Source organism: Rhagoletis pomonella, unplaced genomic scaffold, assembly GCF_013731165.1.
Source record: "Rhagoletis pomonella isolate Grant_MI unplaced genomic scaffold, Rhpom_1.0 Rhpom_scaffold_00002, whole genome shotgun sequence".
NCBI lineage: Eukaryota > Metazoa > Arthropoda > Insecta > Diptera > Tephritidae > Rhagoletis > Rhagoletis pomonella.
Genome location: NW_023458556.1, coordinates 50,919,813 through 50,936,894, shown reverse-complemented (window position 1 = coordinate 50,936,894; position 17,082 = coordinate 50,919,813). Strand labels below are relative to the sequence as shown.

Here is a 17,082-nt window from a genome sequence, read left to right as displayed (position 1 = left end):
TTTTTTCCCCATATAAAATACATGGAAAATTTTGAGCGCTTTCAGCGACCTCTAAATATTTTTCGATTTCAAAATAAAAAATAGGCGTATATTTTTCGGTATAGGGGTGAGAGCATAAAAATTCCGACTTTACTTTTTCACATATATTTTTGGACCACCCTAATGCGCATAGCACAATCAATGGCATTTGGTTGATGTAAAAGCAAAGTAAATGGCAAAAGCCATGGCGACCATGAAACGGCGGAACAAAAGAGCAGACGTTACGCTGTACTTCAAGTGAAGAAAAGATTATTACTAAAGAGGAAGAAGAACAAGATAAAGAAAAACAAGATAAAGAAGACAAAAAAAGAGGAATAAAAATCAGGGGCATAATAAGAAAAATTGGACAAAGCAGACTAACGTTTGCATTAAAGAAAAACTACAATACAGACCATCGTAGTCACCAGCAGCAAAAGCAAAGTACCTACATACTCACATTGGACTGGCTTGCAAAGATTTTACTCGTAACAAGCAAACACAAAACGAAACGGTATTATCATTTAGATTTAAACTGCGTATACTAAAGAGCTTACAAATGGCTTTAAAATTTGGTAACGTCATCCTGTTGGCTAAAAACTGGTTGCAGTTTTGATGCAAAGAAATATCAAAAAAAAAACAAGTTTGTCGAATAAAAATTTAATTATTGTTAAGGTTTGAGCACTGCGAACTTAAGATATATTGTGCCCCTACATGAATTTATATACATAGGCAGTATGTCTATTAATCCAGTATTCGAAAGATATTTTTGTGTTAAGCCGTGCAGTTTTTTTATCAGTGCTGCAGTGACTTTGCTTGATAGATAATTCTGAAATATACTGCGAATAAACAACCAATTAATCAGCTGTTCTTGAAACTTGCAAATTATTACTGGAAAAGCGTTCACGTACTTTTTTGTAAATTTTTTCTATGAGAGCGAATTCTTAGAAATTAAGTTACTGGAGAGTTGCTGGCAAGTTACTGGATAATTTGTAAAAAAACACAACTAATCTCAAGTATTCTTAAAACTATTTTAGGCTATATGTATTTATGTTTCTATAAGCGCTTTGGAATGCTTTAGCCCTGGTAAGTTTTACCAGTATAGGTTTTTGTGAGCCTCTCCTTCTTGGTTGCCCAACGTAGGGAGGAGTGCTGCGCCCATTTGCTTATCCTACAGGAAGGAAACGGGGTTGATGCTTCTTCCATTGCAAGTATATCTGCAATCTTTTTTCTTTCAATACAAATGTATTGCGAAATCCAAAGAACACAAATTCGATTAGTCACACCAAAGGCGATCAGCTTATTAAGGCCCTTCATCACCAGTTTTGAAGGAAAATGTTCATAAAAATTTGTCAAGTATATTAAGATGAATATAGGCATAGTTATAGCTATTCTGTTAAACATAAGAAAGTATGCATTTAGTTTAGTAAAAATATATGTACTTAAATACAAGTTTATAATAAAAGAAAAGTTTTTTTTTTGTAGACAATTTAAGCTAACGCTGGCAATCCCAACGGCCGGTAAAAAAAAAGATTTGTCAAACTAAACACAAATAAAAGCAAAATCTAAAAAATACCGAAATAAGATTTCAGTAAGTTTTACACACCAAGAAATCAATATAATCGCGAAACTAAGGCGCAAATATAGTAAAACTGCGTTTTTTTTCTCTGACGCGTCAAGGCGCCATAATTTTGTAAAAGGCTTTGAAATTTCAAAATTATGATTAATTAAAAGGAATGACTTTAAAATTTAGCGCAATGTGGAATAACAACATGAGTAAAAAATTAAAGAAAAAATTTCGTGAATATACCTAGATATATTTTATTGATTTTGTCGTGTGTTTTGAAATTTTTTCTTTTTTGTCGCACGGTGTACTTAATGCTCAGCAAAAAAATATATTTTACTGCAAAGCAGAAGATGCTTGAATAATTTTAAAGAATAACGACGGCAAAGGCATGAACACATGCATACATACATACATACATACAGATATATAGCCATATACACAAATAGTTAGACAATCAGTTGCAGTGTAGCCACGCTAACCTATTCACAATGCGCTTGTCGTCATTCGACTAGAAGTGACTAGAAATGATGACAATTTTTAGATAAGAAATACTCGTTAACTGAAAATATGTAAAAAGTTAAAAGCGAATGAAGAATAGCAAGAAGCTAATATTATTATGTTTGTAAATATGTATACTAAGAGGCACAAAAAAGTAAAATTTCCTAAACTACATAGATGCTGCTGAGGCAGTAACAGAGCAAAACTAGTTTAAGTAGACGCTACAGTAACATATCTAATATGCACTAAAATATTAGGATGTCTCACCATAAAAATAAAATAGATGCTACCGACCCAACCAAACAAATCATAAAACTTAGAAAATTTGTTGACCATCGCCAAAATACTTTCTTTTAATTAATGCCGATATCGTTTCTACCCAAAAATGCAGCCTTCTCTTTGCTCTCTGTGAACGCAGCAACACTAAGAAGAGGGCGATGAGAAGGCAACATTTTTTGCAGAAACGAAATCGCATAAGTGTTTATTCGTGAGCTGAAACGCTACATGATGTCTCTGAAATTACGTATTTTGTCACAAAATCTTTAGTAGAAAAACTTTTTCCACTAAGCAACATTTTGATAATTTTTTTTAGAAACTTTTAGTTGCAGTTTTCATTAGAAATTGCGTAACTCAACCACATCATTTACATATCGCTCATTTACTTCAATAGTCTCATAACTCAAAGTTTTAAGTCTTGAAGCCTTAAAGTCTTGAATTCACATAAACTCCCATAGTAAAAATAAATACATATTTATTTCTAAAGAGCTACTGGTAATCGATTTAGCTATGAAATTTTTACCCAACATTGAATAAGAGGTAGCGGTAATTTCTGCATACTCAACTCAGTATGTGTATTTTTTTTATTATGACACATTTGAAGTAAATGAGCGATATGTATGGGGCTGTTTTTTAACAAGACATCGACACCTTGGAAAAGGGCTCAAACCCGTTTGCCCATTCAAGAATTATTTCTAACTAAACTACGCTAGATAAATTTTATTACCAACACATCACTTTTGGCTTGAGGAAAATATGGGACTTCACTCAATATTTTTGTCATCACAAAAGTAAACGCTTAGGTCTAAAATACTATAAAAACACAAAAAAGTTTTGCAAACACCTACATGTATAAGTACAGAAATACCCAGATAATTAAAGGAAGCAAGTACTTTAATTCAATTATAGAGGTTATTCTTTTTCAGCACAGAGAAACTACATAAAAAAAATTTTGTTAAAACACAGGCACACACATTAATAAATAAATATTCTTAGAAATTTGTATGTGCTAAACGTGTTTAACATTTCAGAATTAGCCAACTTCTGAAACTACAGATGTTTAATTATCACAATATTATTATATTCTACAATGATGAGGAGATATGGTGATCTCTTAAATAGCAACTATAACTTACACTATTTGTATAGTTTTGTCAAAAAATTTTCTCTAAAAAGAGTCACAGGCTCAATAAAATTGAGGAATATAAATTGTTATTAAGCCAAAAAATAACAAAAAAAGACAAATGTTGTTTAGTCGTTGGTTTTTTGTTAAAATCTGAAAAAAAAACTGTTCACCAGTTTCATTTTCAAAGGGCTGTTGCCGGGTTTTAAGAAAAACAAAAAATTCATATAAAATAACGCACAAGAAAAAATTACAAATACTTCTTGTGATTTTTCTTGAGAGCTGGATTCTAAGCTTAACGGACTTCAAAAAACGGGAAGGCTCTCAATTCATCGAACTATACATTTTTTAATGTTACCGGATAACTTTAGACGTGAACCGCTTTAGATAATTTTTTTTAGTTCCGATCAGTAGATCATTAAGAAATTAGCGATCTTGGTATTATAACTTAGCCAACATAACGATCATTTGCCGCAGCATAAATTGAAATTCACGCTTTCTCCCCTGCAACGAACTGATTTGTTTAACATGGCGTTGTTCTAGGAAGCAGTCAATTATCCGACTCTGCATTCGATTTCAATTACTTTAGAATGTATTTAAGCCAAAATCATTAAGTTTCTTTTGAATACGCTTTCGTTCTGCACTTCACAGATGCTTTTTCATACTTCCTAGATACAAATTTTTTCCTTGACTAAAAAGAGTATCAAAATTGTTTCAAAGTATTCTTTCAATTAGTTGATTAAAAAAAAAAAAACACCTCACACGTCAGGGTGTGTACATACATACATATATATATATGTATATGAACCTACACACATGCATACGTGATACGTCTTTTTAAATTATCCATAGCATTTAATAGCTCATCAAAAAATAGCAAACGCTGATTTACCGCATTTGATATACACATACATATGAGGAAAGGTGAAAGGTGCAGCTAAAAATATGCAGTTAAATCGAAGCCAACTAACCTACTGACTGCTGATTTAACTTACAGTCATAAATTGCATACATACGAAAATCAAATAATAACCAAATTTAAAGAGGGAGAGCCAAATTCAAAAAACAGGTATTAAGTAAAAGAGAATTTAATTTGAAATTAAGTTTTAATGCATACTTTAAAAGCTTATTCGTAAGAAATTTGTTGGATGGAAATAAAACATTAATTCGGAATTTGATACGGTTCGATAAGCGAGTAAAAATTGAAATACCTACAGTGACGAGCAAAACTGTAACATGGAGTAACACCTTTTCTTTCAGCTGTCGCTATCTTTCCAAGTTCTAACGACATTCATACTGTTGTTCTGTATTTTTATTGGTACATCTTTGCTTCCTCTGTCATAACGATTTGAAGTCAATTCAACAACATTAAAGAAACCAGCAGACAAAAATGTAAATTAAGGCATATGTTACAGTTTTGCACTCATGTATTTTTAATAACTTTTTGACAATTTTCACAAAAAAAAGAATTATTAACACAATGTTCAGTATTGTTTTGCTTTATTTAGTTTCTGGTTGCAATTTGGCATACCTAATGTGCATGTCTGTAAAAATTCTGGAGGTATAGCCTCCCATATGTCCTTGGTTTGCTTTCACAGCTCACGTACTCCATTGGACGGACTTGGATACTTAGTAAGATGCGCTTTTAGTTGATTTCGCAAATTCTCGATGAGATTCATGTCCTCGGATTGTGGAGGTCATTTCAAATTAGCAGATTTCTGCTTTTGTTCCAGTCTTTGCGAACATGTGCAGTGTGTTTGGGTTGCTTTTTCAGCAGAAACTCTAATTTTTTCGACTACATCTTGCAAATTTTGTTGAAATATGAACAGATACTGTTCCTTACGCATAATACGTACAAACGGATCAACAACATTTTTGAAATACAACCCCAAACTAATATTGACCGACCACTGTGATTCACAGTTTGCCTTACATGATGCGCTTAGGCTTAATTTGGGCCTTTGTTCCAATACCATGCCCGGCCATCTGCTTAAAAGCTATTAATTTAGTCTTGTCAGACCACATAAGCCTCAATTAAATCTTAAAAATGTGTTTTTTATTGCGTTATGTAAGGCCTAACATATCCCAATAGGCAACGGTCCGGTTTTCGCGCGATGCAGCAAAACGCTGCCCCACTCTCGCATGTATTTTGATCAAATTTGCTTTTTTCTTCTTTTATGATCCATTTTGCTCAATTTGGCAACTTTTCGCCTCACTATCTACTGATTTGCATTCAATTTTAATACCTTAAGCGCTTCTGTAGTAGTGCCTGCAGCGCTACTTGCTACTAAGTTCACAAGATATCGGACTGTAATATATTTTGACAGACTTCCTTTGTCCTTAGTAACACTTTAGGCTATATTTTTTCTTAGTCTTAACATTTTCATGTGGCAAACTCCACATTTTTTTGCCACTTTCCCTACGGTCCCGCCTTTTCGCAGTAAATCTATTATTTACATTTATGTTTCCTGATTAACCATATTATTTATTGGTGATCACTTCTTGAATAAACTACAATACAGAAAAAAGTCATCTGACTTCCAACTAAGCAAAAGATAACTGTAAAATGCAAAACTGAGAATGAGTGCAAAACTGTAACATTTGCCTTAACTTTCATTTTTGTCTCCAGGTTTTTTTATTGTTGTTGGATTGACCTCAAATCGTTATGAGAGCGGGAGTAGGGATGTACCAATAAGAATATAGAACAAAAGTGTGAAAGTCGTTAGAACTATGAAAGATAGCGGTGGCTGAAATAAAAAGTGTTACATCATGTTACAGTTTTGCTCGTCACTGTATGTACATACATAAATGCTTACTCATATACTACATACATACATATGTATGTAGAAAGTACGCATGTAGAGTGAAACCCCCTTAAGTACATCCCGATAAGTAAGCTAACCAGCTTAAGCAACACACATAATTTTTTTTTTATTATAATAAATCAAATATCTCGTTTATGGAGGAAATTCCTTTAGAAAAGCAAAATAAATCTATTTGTTTTACACTTCTTATTTTCCCTGCATATTGAGAATATACTGTAAACGAAAAACTAATTTTAACCGTTCACTAAAAAACTGGCCTCAAATACAAAGAGCACAATACTCAACGAGCTAAAGCACTTAATCGTTAGTGCGGAGGCCAGCACACCAACTTTAAACGTGAATATCTTAAAGCTCCATTTTTGATTGATCTGGTTGAAATATTGAGCTGTAAAGCTAATTTTTTTTTTTTGGGAAAGCTAAACTTACGGCATATTCAACAAGGTAGAAATTATTTCGACAGTACTCCTTTTTGGACAGTGACTGAAATGCTAACTATAGAACAAAATATTTGAAATCTTGTGGACAAAATTAGAAATGCTAGGTATAATAATTGTGTAAAATTAATGACAGCCCGCCTCTTCTGGCTAAAGCAATCCCTAATGTTCCCCTTCGAATATCAATACACTTTCGACCTGCGTTTTTAAAGCCACGCAAAACTAATTTTGAATTAAACGACGCATTCCATTGTTTGTGTCAAGATTTTAAAGCTTATTCTAGCACGTTTGAGATATATCGGACTCGATTTTTACTGTAAAGAATGCTTTACTTTCCTCTATCATAAAATGAAGTTATAGGGGTACTCCCGTGGTCTTGCAAAGCCTTTGTACGGAGCACGGATTGCAAGATGGAAACCGGTTTTCTTACAGGACAGCTTTGGAAACCAGTCCGTGCACCGTGCTAGGGCTTTGCAAGACTGCGAGAACACCCCTAATGTTTTTAGCATATCAAATAGCTGAACAGTTTTAGATCTCGACACAAGCTTCTGCATTTTATGACAAGGCACAACAAAAAATCAAAAAAACCAAAAAATTCTGGGCTGGAGTAGGGTAAAAGCAATGGCATTAATTAAAATTAAAATAATTAAAATAAATAAATAAAGTACCTAAATAAAACTGCCGAAAAAACAATAGAATGTTTGGGAATGTTATTAGAACGCCTCGTAAACATTCAAATTTGCATTTTTTCTTATTTTTCGCTTGTACGTATAAGAAGAAATTTGTCGTTTGGCATTTCAAACCTTAAGCCCCTCTAGTCTTATTTTTTTTTTGCACATGTCAATAGAAATTTATAATTTTCGAGCTACGAAAGATATTGCACCCCTTAACCCTTTGTCTACCGCGAAAAAAAGTAGCATTGCCTACCGTTCGGGTATAATGGACCCTTATGTAAGTAACAATGTGGGTCCAAAGGATCCAGACTGGTAGTTCCGCTAGATTTACAATAGCAATACCAATTATTAAAAAAATTAACATTATCAAAAAGTATAGACTACATAAAAATAAGCAAAGTAAAGGAGCTACAGAGCTAAAAAGCATTAGATATTGATGTCGGAACCTCGCCGGTAGACAAGGGGGTAAGCATATGGTCAAAAATATTGTAAGACTTTAAACGAAGATCTTTGGTTTTGTTAAAATTGATATACATATATAATAACATAATATGATACTGAATTCCAAATATAATAAGTACATAAATATGAAGATATTTAAACTTATTATAAAAGCTTCAAAAATTAAAAAATCAGCTGGTTAAAGTATACAACCTGGCCGAGTACCTTAACTCTTCTGCAATGATTGGGTCCAAATGACCCTAATTTCAAGAAAAAAAATTTTATTATATATTTAACTAATTTCAATCAAGCTTTGGCATAATATATTCATTAATATCATCAGTGGCTATAGTTCTCGGGCGAATTACAAATATTTTTTTTAAATTTCTTTACAGAAAAGTGAAACAATTTTTGCAGATTATATAGGCTTTTTTAGTTTTAATGTCTCAAATATACATATGTATATCTGGAATACTTAGTCTTTACCTAGTGGAACTTGCAAACCAGGTGATGAATTTGCAAAAACTTTCTTGGAACGAAATGAGATAAAGTGCAGCATTGGTTTTGTCCATAAGCATTCAATACAAGAAGATATTTAAATACATGACTGCAACCAAAGACTTATACAAATACACAAAGTGTATTTTTGTAAAATTTACACAAATATATTGGAAATTCATAATTTAATAAAACAATTACTGAATTTAAATTAAAATAATGGGCTTTTGCCTTAAAACTGATTAACTTCTAACATTGTAGCAAGTGGTTAATTCGAAACAAACAGAAGTGTTAAAAGTTTGCATTTTCGAGTGGAGCTTTAAACCGGGTTTTACTGCAAGTATATTAACTTTGTTAGTAAAAAAAATTACATAAGCTTTGCATGTTTGCAAGCGTTTTTCGCGTATTGCTCATATTTATTTAGCCAGAGCAGTGCAGTTTTTGATACCACTACGCTAGGCTTGCACTGTTATAATATTATTTTTTTCATAAATATAGCACAACCAATATAATATTAATAACTCTTTTAATCTCAACATTTGTTTTCGCTTTTAATTGTTATTTATGTATTTGGCTTTCTACTCGTCGTTTCCTTTTACACATTTTTTTCGCACAAACTGAATTCAATCGAAAGCTATGTAGTATTTAAGATGTGGGCCGAGGGGAAGTGGAGCCGATTTGCGGCCTGAAGTGTTCAAATGTGGTTACTTGGAGGGGATTGCTTCATTTCTGGTTTCACGTAAATTCAACGATTTAAATGATTAATTGGATGTTTATAGACTTTTATTTTCTTTTTAACATTTTCGCCATTTAGTTTCATTTAAATTTTTTTCATAAACCTTAACTCAAGTGTAACCTTGAAGTAAGCATCAAATCATTGGCAGATAGTATATCTCAACAAGACTTTCATATTAGGATAAAGGGTTAAGTTATGAGGGGGTGCAGGTAACTTTATACATACTACATATATAATGGCAATTTTTTTTTTGCGAAAATCTAATTGCATACTCGTATGTATGTACATATGTACATACTAATATACTTTTCTAACTGTAATACATACACAAACGCACAGCGATTTGCACAAACACGAAAAAATTCGGGCACAAACGAAAACGACAGCGTTTCAAGTGACGAAATGACGCTACGACCAAATGACGATGCCGACAACAATACACAACGGATACGAGAAATTTGCCAACTATGTACTACACTCGGTTTGGTTGGCGAATGATGATGGCTTACAATTGAAATTGCGTTGACTATGGACCGTCACGAAATGTACAAGAAAAAATTTTGTTGTAGCGTTAAAAGACGAAGTCACCAAATCCGGCTGCTCTGTACCGTTTTTTGGGCGAAAAAAAAAAAAACGCGCACTAAGTATTTCACTTTAACACTTTTTTTTCACAGACTACTATTTATTTTGTGCAAACACTTTTGTTAATTAGATATCAAATTTGCAATTATTTGCACATATACAACAATTATTTCGCTTTTTTCGTAACTCTGTACAAGCGAGCCGAACACCGAAGGCGAGGTTAGCGTGCGACTTGTGCGAAAGATGCGATTGGACGACAACACGAAATATACGCGAGAAATCGTCAACAAACGAACCGTTCGTAAACACGCTCCAACTAAAACTGAACCGACTGCCGATTGACTCCAATACTTTGGGCTGCAGGCGCTCCATCAGCCATCAGCTAACTCCAATAGCAGTAGCGAAGGCACATTTTCACCAACGTACAACGTACTGAACGATGCTCACAAATTGGAGTAGTAGTGAGCGAGTAAATGTGCGCTGGGTGAGTAACAGAACGAAGTCGAAGTCGAAACAATTAACAGCAGTAACAGTAGCCCCAACGAAGCGTATGTATATAGATGTACGCACATTCATATGTATGTATATCTGCAAATGTGTATATACATATGTTTGCCTTAGCATAGTCACGACGACCTCGCCGGCTCCAACGTTGTTGAAATTCATATGCACAAGTACATACATACGTACAAACACACACCTTCTCCCCTCCCCCCAAACACAGAAATGTGTTCAACTAACATTCGTGACTTTGTCGGTAATTTAATGTTTGATCATCGGTGAGTGGGGTTTTGTAAAATATGAAAAAGCAATAATGAGCACTGAAATATGAAACACAAAGCAAATGATTGCAAGATAATTTAGTGTTGTTGTAGCGCTGCTACTTGATAAGTGTGATTAAATTGAGTTGAGATTTGATTTCTAATGTTGATGAAGGAGAAAAATGTCGGAAAGAAGAGATGTGGCTGATTGTGAATTGCACACATACATTGTATATACATATGTACATAGATACATATGTATGTATTTTGCAAATTAAAAATAAACTGAAACTAAGCGCTTTTCACGCTGCTGTCAAATCCGAATACTAACACGAATCTTCGCTATAATTGCAACAAAAAATAGTAAACAGCAAGTACATTTAACAGCAACACAACTTCGCACTCGCGGAAAGGCAAACCTAACAGCATTCAACAATGTTAACAGCGCAATGTAAATAAGAGTTATGTTATAGGGCTACACTTCCGGAAAGCTGTTAAAAGCGCTGTTAATGTACACTGTTAAACATCTGATATGTTACATACGCGCGCTCTTTTCACTGCTTCGTACAATTATAGCAACTTTTCAACAATCAACAACTGAAGATGCGCTCAATGCCTGCACTCTTAATTAATGCATTCGCCTTGCATCGGCGACTTTTCTACAATGCAGCGTTTGTTTTTGCATTGACATAGTAGATATGCTGTTACTCACGCCCTGTTAACCACAATTGCTCCACACTCACTCCTATTTCACTTCCGCTGTTTTGTTTAACATTTGATACCCATGCCGCAACAAATGTTGCTAAACAAGTTTTGATGCCGGAAAGAAAAGTCAACACTTCCGGCTTTATTGTTGAACTGTACCAGTGGGTTGTTATTGTTGCTGTGTTATCGAAATTGGAGTTGAAAAAATGTATAAACTAAGAGCTGGCATGTGTAGAAATTTGCGCTCTTAATCGGAAAATTAAGAGCCTAGTGGAGTTCAAGCAGAAAAACGATTTATGCATTTTATTTTGCATACAAAACAATTTTGTTGAGAAATGTGACAACTGGGAGCGGCTGGGCGTAGAGATGCAACAAGCGTTTCTGTTACTGGCAAACTGGTTTTTATTTTTATCTATTACATCGGTTGAGAAAATGTTTAGGAAGATTAGGTAATTTGCCTTCGAGCAGATTGAGTCATTTGTTGAGATAGTGTGGAGGAGTAAAGAATTTGTGTAGGGGAAAGATATTAATTTTTAGGATCTTTTTTTTAGGAATTACCGCAATTAATGATATTAACATAGTATATCTGTACGGAACAGAAATATCCATGGAGGGCGACTTAAAACCAAATTATGTTAAACGAACATTAGGGTGGTCCAAGCAAAGTAAAGTCGGGATTTTAACGCTCTCACCCCTAAGATTGTTTTATAATGAAAATAAATAAACCTCTGTTGCAACTGTTAAACATGTCATATGTTGTATGCAGAAAAAATTTTCGTTAAAGAAAACCAGCGATGGATACAATTTTTTCGTCATATTTTTGAGAAATAATATTTAATCACTGCCTTATTTTTACGGGAATAAAACCAGATTTGCAGCTAATGAACAAGGCGTATTTTATAACCTAGCCCAACAAAATTTTAACAACTGCATTCGACACAACCAATGACCACTGGTTCTTAAATAATTTTTTTCGAAGAATCAGAATCTATCCTTCATGTATTCAATTGGCTGTAGGTTCTGAGATATTGGGAATTCCAAGTGACAAAAACGGAATTTTGTTATTTTTTCACTTCTGCAGAAAGACATAAAAGTGGAATATAATCTTTCGGCCAGTATAAAATAAAAGATTAAATATTGGGCTTCTAGCTTCAAATAAGAAGTTAGATTCCTAAAGCATGTGGCTTTAAAATTTGATTTAAAAAACAGCAAATTTATTTAATTTTATTTCATTGAATTCAATTAAATTTTGTATAAGTTTTCTTTTAGGAGTTCAATTTACATATTAAATATTTCAAAAATGTTTGAATAATTAAAGAATAAGTAAATATGTTGAAATTTTTGTAAATTGTATTAACCCACTCCGATATAGTCATTCGAGAAGAATATATTCGGCCTTTTATAATATAATAGTCATATTTTTTATTTAAAAAATTTGTTTTTGTTCCTCATTTTTGCGGAACATATACTTTTTTTCTTTGAAGTAAAGCGTAAATGCTGTTCAAAATATTCAATTTTGCATCCCTGTTCTACTACAAAAGTTCAAAAAATAAAAAAATGCGTTTAAAAGTCAGATCCCTAATCCACGACAAAAGGCTTCTAGGAATCAGCTCTCAAAAACTCGACCAAAAAATTTTGTTGGCCAGTGTTATGAATGTTCAAAATTTAGAAATTTTAATTCCGGTTTACTAATGTTAATTTTAATTTTAATCTTAATATTAACCTTAATCTTAATTTTAATTTTAATCTTACTATTAATCTTAATCTCATTCTTAATCGTAAACTTAATATTAATCTTAATCTTAATCGTAATCCTTTTCTTAATACTAATCGTAATCTTAATCCTAATCTTAATCTTGATCTTGATCTTAATCTTTTCTTCGTCACATCAGTGTTGGCTAACCAAGTGCAAAGAACTTTCTCTTTAAAGAAAAATTTTTAGTCAATAAATTTACTTTAACTTTATTATTTTTTTGACACTGAAAACAATTGCACAACGACTAGCTGTCAGAGATAATTGCCTCGGCAATATGAAAAGCGGCGAAAAAACAATAACTTAATATCTGTAATTTTATTTAAAAGGCAAATACATTAACAGTGATCATATAAATTGCTGTACATTTACAATGAGAAAAAAATCAACCAAAAATTGGTTAATATTACCAAATTCGAACTTGAAAAGGAATCAACGTGATTTCTAGTTAATATTAACAATGCCTTGTTTGATATTTTCAACAATGATTTGGTAAAGTTAACCACATTTTTGTTTACTTTAACCAAACTTTCGGTTGTCGATTTTTTTGTTTGAATACGTTTATCTTCTGTACTTCACAGATGCTCTTTCATAATATGGAGATACAAAACAAAAATGTTTATTATCTTTTCAACACGTTTCCTCTGACGGAATTTGAACCCGAATCTTCTGAAAGTTAGCAAATAATAGCAAGCATCTCTGCACACTCAGCTACAGTCGCTTTATTGATGTGTTTTCAAATTTTCAACTTGAATAAATTTTCTTCGTCGTTTGATTTGGTTATGCACTTTACATATGCTTTTTCGTAAAATAAAACGTATGAGTTGCGCTTGACGGCATTCGTACTTGAACCTGCTGGAAGCCAACAAATAACAGCAAACACCTCTGCAGGTTCAGCTAGAGCCAGGCATATGAATTTGTAAAAAGTATGTTGTCAACCCGCAAACGGATATTCATATGTATGTATAATGTGACCAACCGCACTTCTTTCGGAAGTACAGTACTTCTTTTTTCGCTCTTGGACTTCGTACTTCGAAGTACAGTCAAATGTACTTTTTTGCTTTAACTAACTGGTTTCAGAATCTCCTGTACTGGTTTCAGATCCTGTACTTCTCCAATTTTCTGGACCATCGCCTCATGGACTGTGCGATAAATTCTTTCAAACCATTAAAGTCACAGGGGACCGTCATGCAATTGGTTGGATCATATTTATGCGAAGCGTGAGGACCGGGTACATCGCCAAGGCTTGGAGTTTAGTCAGTGTTGCGTTCATCCCGAAGGCCGGAAAAGGTTCTCATGTTTCCCCTAGATATTTTAGGCCTACCAGTCTGTCTTCATTTTTGCTAAAAACGTCAGAGAGACTGATAGAGTTTACAGAAGAAACGCGATTCCTCGTGACTGTCTTTCAAGAGCTCAACACATTGGTACCATTCCCGCATAAAGATTATGTAGTAGGAGCCTTCTTCGATAGCGAGGGGGCCTTCAACAATGTCACTCCAGATTCAATAGTCAAGTATATTCATAATCTGGGGGTTGAAACCAACCCAATAAGGCTTATCTACAGCTTACTTCGTAACAGAACTCTCGCGGTGGAGTGGGGGAGGCCTACACTCAGTGCAGAGTCATTAGGAGCACTCCACAAGGTGGTGTTCTCTCTCCACTGCTCTGAATTGTGGTTGTAAATGGCCTTCTAGAGAAACTGGAAAAAGTGGGCTGTCGGGTGATAGCCTATGTAGATGATGTGGAACTTTTGGTTAAGGGACGAGTTCTAGACACCCTTTTTGATCTGGCTCAAGGTTATCTGAACCAGGTAACTAGGTAGGTGATCAATGGCGGCTGTCGTGGAAGCCTAATATTGAGGAAAGGGTAAGAAAGGTGTCGGTTGCCTTGTACTGCTGTAGGGGAGCTATTGGTAAAGGGTGAGGTCTCTTACCTAAATTAATTCATTAGCTCTAGGAAACCAGATCTAAGCCTTTATTGTTTCAAGGAGCCCTTGTCTGGTGGAACTCACTAGAGAAGGCTACACTTCTAAAATAGGAACTAGCGGAGCATTAGGAACCACACCTACACTGGCGCTTAACACACATATGTTGAACACGGCGCCTGCGGATATTGCAGACAGAATTGTCGCAGCACGAAATGCTATTGCGCTAAGGGAAACCGGGTCCTTTTGCAACATAAAAAGGAAAAGAAGACGTTTTTCTGCTGCAGCAAATATTTTTATAGGGCACTTTAAAACACGTTACCTCTCAAGGGCTAATGATAGGGGTTCTGACAGGCCATTGTGCGATTGGTATGCATGCGGTGAGTCTAGGAATTTCAACTGATCCTTTTTCAACAGCTGTCAAGAGGAATATGGAGTGGAATCATCTCCACACTTTCTTTTAGACTGTCCAACCTACGCGAGGCTAAGATGGAAGCATTTTGGTTCGCACTTCTGAACAAACACTGAGCTCTTAGGGATCGAAATTAGCCGCATTCGAAATTTCGTAATCGGCTCTCGGCGTTAACTTGACCCAGCCTAACCTGTACTTCTTTGAGCTATGAAATAGTTGGTGACATTATGTATGTACATAAATTGGTATACGGAGCTCTAAGGGACATTTTTTTTCTTAATTTTCTTTTGGGCGCTGAAGTGCTCTGCATCAAAAATTAAATTTTAATAAAAATGTCACCTACTTTTTTTCTGGTAAGGATATATAATGGCGTTTTCGTTTCTACTGAAAAATGTTACCTTCTATTTGCCCTCTACACGCAAATACTAAGAAGAGGGCAATGAGACGGCAACATTTTTTGTAGAAAAGAAAACGTCATAAGTAAGTAAATTAAGTAAAAAGTCTTGTATTGTTAGCGCGACCGGAAGACCTGATTTATACTCTCTTTGAGAAAATCTGCCCAACATTTTTCAACGAAGCATTGCCTATATAAGCACACTACTTTATTATCTCAACTATTGTAAATGGCAAAAATATCGCCCAAAGCACACACTTGCACATCGAGCATTATCCCAAATATTTCTCGACATAAATAAATGGCAGCTGTAATTTTCACCTCTTTTGTATGTGTATCGGTTCAGTATTTTTTTTTTTTTACAAGCCTGACAAACGCTTATCAACAACCTTTTGATAGCTTTAAAAATTGAGAACAATTTGTGAAAGTGTGCAAAATTCCGAAAGTATCTCTAAAGCTTAAAAAAAAAATGGCACACAGGCTGGCTTTACACACACTCTACCACTCACACTCACGTAAAAGCACACAAACACTTACTTTCCCAACACTTTCATGTTTGCCTATACGACAATGACCCAATTTATTGTAAAAAGCGTCAGTTGGCGACGTTGTAACAAATCCTTTGCGCTAATAGATTACCAACGCCCGGCTGCCATTGACGACGCTTCGTACTTCTCTGCTGCACCGCATCAGTTTGCTAGAAATATGTACATATATAGCTTATGTTGCTATTGCTGTTGCTGATACTGCTTAGGCAGCTGTTGTAATAAGTATCTCTACTAGTGCATATGTAGTGTTTATATATGTACATGTGTATGACTGTAAGTACATAAATGCAGCAAAATGTAGGAGAATGAATGCATAGTAAAGCACAGCAGCAGAAAAGGACTCGAAAGTATATTATGGATATTATGGAAAAAAAGTGTAAGTACTACTAGTAACTAATAAGGCTGAGTTTGTGTGCGTACTTACCCATTCGGAAAAGTAGTTATGCATTACATGCGTGATAAAAAAATATAATGTATTTCTTATACGTTCTCGATAATAATACTGCTAACTTTGTAATCAGCATTCTAATGTATTCAAAAAGTTCCAAAAATTTCATATTAAAACATATTCAATTATCGATACTATGTAATGCAAAAAAAAACAAAAAAAAAACACTTTTCTTAGGACATCGCCCTTGGGGAAAAAATGCATTTTCTCACTGGGAACATTGCACGTATTTACGTTTATATACTTCCTGCAGAAAAAAAATATCAATTGATAAAAAATAACTCACTTATAGTTAGCAATTTTGTGGCATTTCTATAAAATATATAATTTGTAGGGCAACTGCACAAAGCTAACATGAAACTAGATGAAAAGTAGTGCAAAAGTCATGCAGTTTCTATATTTAAATATCTTCATACAAATTTTATTTTGAATACTCTTTTTTCTGCACTTCACAAATCCTTTTTCGAA

General features: G+C 34.1%; 1 protein-coding gene across 4 annotated transcripts in view; it reads right to left on the bottom strand.

Annotated features, from left to right (window-relative positions):
* The window catches only part of LOC118733783 (furin-like protease 2), a 742,634-nt gene extending 732,930 nt beyond the window's left edge, over positions 1–9,704 (bottom strand). For all 4 annotated transcript variants that reach the window (XM_036463341.1, XM_036463345.1, XM_036463343.1 and 1 more), the window contains exon 1: positions 9,415–9,704. The gene's annotated coding sequence lies outside the window, so the exon portion shown is untranslated. The remainder of the gene's footprint in view (positions 1–9,414) is intronic.
* Positions 9,705–17,082: the final 7,378 nt, after the last annotated feature.